Here is a 7,362-nt window from a genome sequence, read left to right as displayed (position 1 = left end):
CTCCAAGACAAGAGGCGAGCGCTGGAGGAAGAAATGCAGGCCTTCGCCAGAAAGAAAGCCATTTTGGAGGAATCCCGGAGCCGGATCACGGAGTCTAGTACCAGCAAGAAAAAAGACAAGGACCGGAAGAAGGAGCAAGGCTATCGATTAGAACTACTGTGCTTTGATGTCAAAGCTTGTGAAACAAGCGATGGTCATAAGGATGCAGAGGAATCAGAAGAGGTGTACAGTCGGAGCAGACACCCTTGAGCAGCAATGGGAACAAAATCCACAGCACGTTGCTGTGGGAGAGAACCCAGGAGCTCCCGGGTGCCGAGGGGCACCACAAGCGCAATGTTATGTTTGCTTTGATTTAGCAGAAGTAAAATGTTATAAATGTGCTTTGGCTTTCTCGCTGTTCTTTGTGTTACCACTAATTCTACAGCTGGCAGGAGGATACAGATACACAAGTAAAAAATTAGGTTTTATATGAGGTCAATATATAAGCCAGAGAGGATGACCATTTTCACATTCACTATTGTTAGAAATCTCCATGGAGTTTACATTTCAGTGGGAAAATGGAAGTAAGCACCTAGAAATGTAAATTTATGTCAGCTATGAGCAGAGAAAGGAATGGAGCTGGTACTTTCAGGCCAGGCCTCTCTGTTGGAGTCGAACATGAATGAAGTGAGATCAAGCCTTCTGGTCAGCAGAGTGTTCCAGCAGAGGCCCCCAAAACATACTTGGCAGGGAGGAGTGAGGAACCTCATGGACTTGGGTGTCCCAGGCCCAGGTCAGGATTTTGCCTTCTACTCTGAGATGGGAAGGCCTTTGAGTTAATCTGATTTCTATTTTAAAAAGATTTCCTCTGTGTGCAAGGCCCTGAGTTCAAGTTCCATGACTGTCACCAAAAGCAAGCCTTCTTCTTGCTGAGCTTCAGAGTTGGCACAGAAAGCAGCAGGGCAGCGAGGCCGCATCTGCTCATGCAGGTGAGCAGCAGCGGGGGCCTGGCCCAGGGTGGGGGTGGGCTTAGGAGCATGAGGAACTCGGTTTTCAGGGATCTGTGTGGAAAGCTGAGGCGGGACAATGCACTCATGAGCTGAATACAATGGCAGAGGCAAATAAGAAGGTCAAGGGTGAAGGGAAGACAGAGTTCCCAGGAACTGGGAATGGAGGGTTGTGGGGGAGAGGGCAGGGGAGGGGGCATAGCCTGGGTTTGGCCATGTGCAAGTCTGACAGGCCTGTTGGACAGCAGGATGGAGAGAAGGGTGTGATTCCAGCAGGAGAAGATCAGTGTCCAGTGCTCTGAGAAGCCGAGTAAGACGAGGCCTGAGGATTGACCACTAAATTTGGAAATGTGCATCTCAGGAATAAACTTGCTAGAAAGAGGAGCAGACTATTAGAACCATAATTGGAGGCAAATAGGAAGGTCATGGTTAGTTTTTGTGTTTTGTTTTGTTCTGAAGTATGGAAGCTAGTAAATCATGTTTTAAAAATGAAGATCCAGAAGAGAAAAAGTATCCTATGGGAGAGAAGGGACACACTCGGGAGTAGAGTCTCGTTATCTGCCAAGGGCCAGGGTCCAAGGAACAAGCTGAAGTAGGTACCCTGAGCCTGGAGCATGATCTCTTCTATAACAGGGGCAAAGGCAGAGGTAGTTTTGCAGGGGGAGGATGTAAAAGTTTCAGTTAGTTGAGGGTTTTTTTTTTTTTTTCAATGAACTAAGAAGCGTGACAGTGTAACTACTACAAAGGTTACTGTCCTTTGGGTTGGTGGCACAAGCCTGCAATCCCAGGTACTTTTGAGCTGAAACCATAGTGTCACAAGTTCAACATCAGCTAGGGCAAAGTTGAGGCCCTGTTTCAAAAATCAAAAGGAATGGGAACATAGCTTGGTGGTAGAGCACTTGCCTAGCCTGTGTGGAGTCAATCCCCAATACTGCAAAATAAATAAATAAATAAACAAACAAATAAATGAAAAAAAAAAAACCCAACAAGATACACCAGCAGCAAGAGCAACAACGACAACAACAAAAGGCAGACTGTCCCCAGCTACTAGGAAGACTGAGCTAAGAGGCTTGCAAGTTTGAGACAAAGCTGAGCAATTCACTGAGATCTTGTGGCAAAGGTAAAAGATACATAGAGCTGCAGATGGACCTAGGTGAGAGGCGCCAAGTTCATTCCCATGTTGCAGAAAATCAAAGCAGCGTAGAGGATAATTGAAAATAATAACTACAACCGGATACTGAGAGCCATTTCTGAAGACGCATAGAGACACACAAACAAACACTGTCGCTCTTGCTTCCCTACTGACTTGATCCGTGTCCTAACCCAGAGCCCACTAACGGTGGCTTTGTCCGTAGAGAGGTGGCCCCGCCCACTAACGGAGAAACCCTCACCATGGCTACACCCAGCAACCGCAGCCCCGCCCCCTCACGTTAGCCCCGCCCTCTCTCCCTTCTGCGACCCCACCACCATGGCAGGCTATTATGAGGAGGTGAGTCGTCCCGGCTCTCAGCCACACAGGACCACAGAGGAGCCTTGCGAGGCCCCGCCCGGGTCTGACGAAGACCAGGACCACTACGACAACGTCCACGACGCCTGCGGCAAGGCCGAGCCCACCCGCTGCCTGACGCCCAGCGGCTACGTGGGGCTGGACACGCTGCCCGAGCAGCTGGTGGACCAGCGCACGCAGCAGGGCTTCCGCTTCAACCTGCTGTGCGTGGGGGAGACCGGCCTGGGCAAGTCCACGCTGGTGGCCACGCTCTTCAACTGCCGCCCCGACGGCGCGCAGGCCTCGCACTTCTGCCCGGCCACCGGGCTGCGCGCCGAGACGCGCGAGCTGCGCGAGAGCCACGTGTCGCTGACGCTGACCGTGGTGAGCACCGTGGGCTTCGGGGACCAGATGAACCGGGAGGACAGCCACCGGTCCATCGCCGCCTACATCGACGCGCAGTTCGAGGCCTTCCTGCAGGAGGAGCTGCGCGTGCCGCGCGCGCCCGCCCCGCGCCCCGACTCGCGGCTGCACGCGTGCCTCTACTTCCTGGCGCCCACGGGCCACTCGCTCAAGGCGCTGGACCTGTGCGCGCTGCGCAGCCTGGGCAGCCGCGTGAACGTCATCCCGCTGGTCGCCAAGGCCGACACGCTGTCCCGGCCCGAGCTGCAGAGCTTCAAGGCGCGCGTGATGGCCGAGCTGGCGCGCCAGGGCGTGCACCTGTACCGCTTCCCGACCGACGACCAGGCCACGGCCGCGCTCAACGCCGCCATGAACGCGCAGCTGCCCTTCGCCGTGGTGGGCAGCACCGACGAGGTGTGCGTGGGCGGCAGGTGGGTGCGCGCGCGCCAGTACAGCTGGGGCTTGGTGGAGGTGGAGAACGAGGAGCACTGCGACTTCGTGAAGCTGCGGGAGATGCTGGTGTGCACCAACATGGAGGACCTGCGCGAGCAGACGCACGCGCGGCACTATGAGCAGTACAGGCGCCGCCGGCTGCGGGAGCTGGGCTGGGCCGACCCGTGCCCGGGGAGCGCGCCGCCGGGGCCCGCGGAGGCGGCGGGGGCAGACGTGTCCGAGGCCCACAGGCGCGAGTTGCGCGAGGCCTGGCGCAGGCAGGAGGCCGAGCTGAAGCAGGCGTTTGCCAGGCGGGTGAGGGAGAAGGAGGCCGTCCTGAAGCAGGCCGAGAAGCAGCTGCAGGCCCGGTTTGAGCAGCTGGAGCGCGTCCAGCACAGAGAGACCCTGAAACTCCAAGACAAGAGGCGAGCGCTGGAGGAAGAAATGCAGGCCTTCGCCAGAAAGAAAGCCATTTTGGAGGAATCCCGGAGCCGGATCACGGAGTCCACTACCAGCAAGAACAAGGACGACAGTAAATATTACTCTTTCATGTAACTCAGGAGTTTCAGAATGCAGCTCATTCCAATATCAATTTACAAGTTATATAAATGTTTTATTTCACAAAAGTAAAAGTTATGATTGTGCTGATTTTCTTTTGATGTGTTTTCAGCAATTCTATATGTGACCAGAACTCCCGTTGCTGACGTTAATGGGAAAATATATTTAAGGATAGATCAAGACATAAACCGCAGTGGATGTTATTGCTACAATTCACCTTTGTTCGAAATCTGTGAGGTCCTAATTTTCAGTGAATGTAGATGTTTTCCCCCGCTGTCAGCTACCTCTGCATTATACTGAGGAACCCATTCAGGTTATGGGCCTTTGCATTCATGTTCCAGTATGAGCCCTTTTTCTCAGTACAAAAGCACAAAGTGTGAGGAGTAGGTTTTGAAGGGCACTGAAAAGCTAGCACTCTAATCTCTCTGTATGCTTAGTTTGGTGTTACTGGGGCTCGATCCCCGTGGTACTCACACTGAGGTACATCCCAAGCTTTACTTATAGACAGTGCCTCACAAAATTGACCTTGCTGCGCTCGATTTTGATCCCCTTGTCTCTGTTTGCCATTGTTCTGAGATTATAGATTTGTGCCATCATATCTAGGTTAGAACTTTTTACAATTTTTTTTATTCATATATTTGGTACAGGGTCTCACTGCGCAGCTCGGACTCCTAGTGATCCTCCTGTTTTCAGCCTCCCCAGCACTGGGATTACAGGTGTGCGCCACCATGCCTGGGCTCACTTGCCCGGCTCAGCGCACCCCGGGGGCGAGGCTGGTGCAGCACAGAACAGATATCCAATCCTCATCGCTGCACTTGCCAAAGCAAGCGCTGAGTCCTCTGAGTTATCTCACTGCCCTAGAACTTTTACATTTTTTATAAAATTACCTGAAGTGTAGGGAATTGCTCAGCAGAATACCCTCCCTTGTGAGGAAAAAAAAAAATTAAAACAATTGACACATTCTCTCTTTTTTTAAACAAAGAATTCAATTTATTAAGAACTTAATGGACAGAAGAGATAGAAACCCATCTTGGCCAGCAGCAACACAGGATGTCTAGATTAGAGACAAGAGGAAGGAGCTTATACGCTAAGCTAGACAGAGGCACGTATGTGGGCTTTGTCACGAACTATGAACACATAGAGGTCAGACAGGAACCAGTCTAGTGTCGCCAGTGCCTGGCACCAGGTGCTCAGCCCACTGCTGTCTTCAGGACTTTCTGAGGCAGGATCAGCTGCTGGGCATCTCTTGTTTTGTTTGCATTTTCTATTAAAATGTAAGATTCAAGTGGGCATGGTGGTGGATGGCTGCAATCCCAGACTCTGATTGGTTGAGCTGGGAGGAAATCAAGTTTAAGTCCAACCCAGACTGCTTAGCTACTTAGAGAGACTATATCTTGGGAAAAGAAAGTGTGTGTGTGTGTGTGTGTGTGTGTGTGTGTGTGTACGCACGCGCATGCATGTGCAATGGATGTGGCTCCTTTCACCCCCAGGTTCATTCTCCAGTACCACAATCACTCAATCAATCCAACAAGCTGATGTGTTAATCTTTGCACACTGTGACTAAGTATCTGAGACAATCCATTTAAAGGGAAGACAGCTGTTGTGGCTCGCAGTTTCCGTGGATTCAGCCCATGACTGGCTGGTTCCATTGCTTCTCAGCCTGTCCTGAGGCACAATACTGTGACCAGAGGAAACAGCAGAGCGAAACTGAATTCCTAATGGGGGCCAGGAAGGACAGAGGGAGAGACAGGAAGAAGAAGAAGGGACGGGGACAAAACGCAGCCCTCTAAGGTCTGTGCCCAGTAACCTACCTGTTCCCACCTCAGAAAAGGCCTTCCAGGCACAAACCATTAACAGTTGGTGAAGAATCGGAGCCATGTGCCCGTGGCTGACGGAAGTGCAGGGGGATGGCACCGCGGGGACACGCCTGCGGCGGCTGAGGAAGTCCACCAGAGCCGCCGCTGGTCAGCAGCGCCCTCCTGGTGCTCATCCGCAGAGTTGGCGGCGAGCGATCCGCGAGAACTTCTAGGGCAGTGCTCATGACAGCCCTGCTCACAGAAGCCAAAAGGGAGAAGCAGCCCCGTTATGATTCAGAGCCTGAATGGCCCCTGGATCTCCAGGGTCGGATGCTTGGTTCTGGCTGCCAGAGGAGTGCTTGGGAGCCGCTGGGCGGCGATGGAATCACGACTATTGGATGGATCCACTTCCAGGCTCCAAGGCTCAGTTTCCTGTCCGCCATGAGGCGAGCAGCTAGCACAGGCCTTTTCTCCTTCAGCGGGTGCCCGAGGGTATCCTGTCACCATGACAGAGGCCCCCACACACCCACAAGCCCTCAGTGAATGACTGCTTAGTGAATATCATTCAGGGACCAGAAGAAACAAAGTCTAAGCGTAGTGGTCCCTGCTTATAACCAGCACTTGGGAGACGAGGCCGCAAGACCGTGAGTTCCAGACCAGCCCGGGCCACATAGCAAGACCTTGTCGGAAAGGGAGGAGGGCTGGGGATGTAGCTCAGGACAAAGGTCGCATGTTGAACCCCAGTACTCGGGGACAGAAAGCTAAGATGCAGCTCTGTGGTAATGCGCTTTCCTAATGTGTGTGAGGGCTGGGTTCAGTCACTAGCAGAAAAAAAGAAAGAAAAAGGAATGAAGCACAAGGACATGCTCCCATGTGGGCTTTGGAAACGTGATGCCAAGGGAGCAGGATGAAGCACAGGGCTGCGTACTGTGCCTCTCTCTCTCTCTCTTTTTTTCTTTTTTTAAATTATTTATTTATACATTTATTTATTGTGTGTGTGGCCAGCTCAGCCCACCAGGGGGCGGGACTGGCTGGCATGTGGTGCTGGGGGATCGAACCGTGGCCCCGCCTCTCTGTTTCTATGCAGGGTCCAAATGGACAAATTCATGTAGACACATGGGGAAGTCAGTGCGCCGAGAGCTGGGAGTGGGTGCACAGTGTCACTGCTGACGGCCTGTAGTTTCCTTTGGGTGCCAGCACAGTTCTGGCACTAGGTCAGGGTAATTTTCATTCAGGATACTTCTAGAAGTTTTACGGATTATTATTATTGTTTTAGACAGGGTCTCAATATGCAGTTCAGGCTGGCCTTGAACTCATGTAGCCCAGGCTGGCCTCCAACTCACAGCAATCCTCCTGCCTCCGCTTCCCAAGTGCTGGGGTTATAGGCATGTGCTACCAAACCCATCTTATGGATTTTTATAGCAGGAAAATCTATACAGATTGGTAGCTTATGCCTACTTCAAAGAGTTTGTCAAAAATGTACGGTAGGGGGCTGGGGAGATAGCTCAGTAGAATAAGTGCTTGCCTGGCAAGTGCAAGGGCCTGAGTTCAATCCCCAGTACCTAAAAAAAAAAAAAAAAAAAAAGTACAGTAAATTTTTTTCCTTCTTTTGTACTGAGGATCAAATTCAGGGCTTTTGCACTGAATTACATTGTCCATTGTCAGCCCTTTTAAAAAAATGTTTTATTCTGAGACAGCATCT

The 7,362-nt window shown here is 51.9% G+C and overlaps 2 pseudogenes; both read left to right on the top strand.

Annotated features, from left to right (window-relative positions):
- LOC101572164 overlaps positions 1-249 on the top strand; it is a 1,515-nt pseudogene extending 1,266 nt beyond the window's left edge.
- A 2,205-nt stretch (positions 250-2,454) lies between these two features.
- On the top strand, positions 2,455-3,861 carry LOC101571765 (annotated as a pseudogene).
- The last annotated feature ends 3,501 nt before the right edge of the window (positions 3,862-7,362 follow it).

This window comes from Octodon degus, unplaced genomic scaffold, assembly GCF_000260255.1.
Source record: "Octodon degus isolate 3935 unplaced genomic scaffold, OctDeg1.0 scaffold00070, whole genome shotgun sequence".
Taxonomy (NCBI): Eukaryota; Metazoa; Chordata; class Mammalia; order Rodentia; family Octodontidae; genus Octodon; species Octodon degus.
The sequence above is the reverse complement of the archived record's forward strand: the minus strand, read 5'-3'. Positions and strand labels throughout refer to the sequence as shown.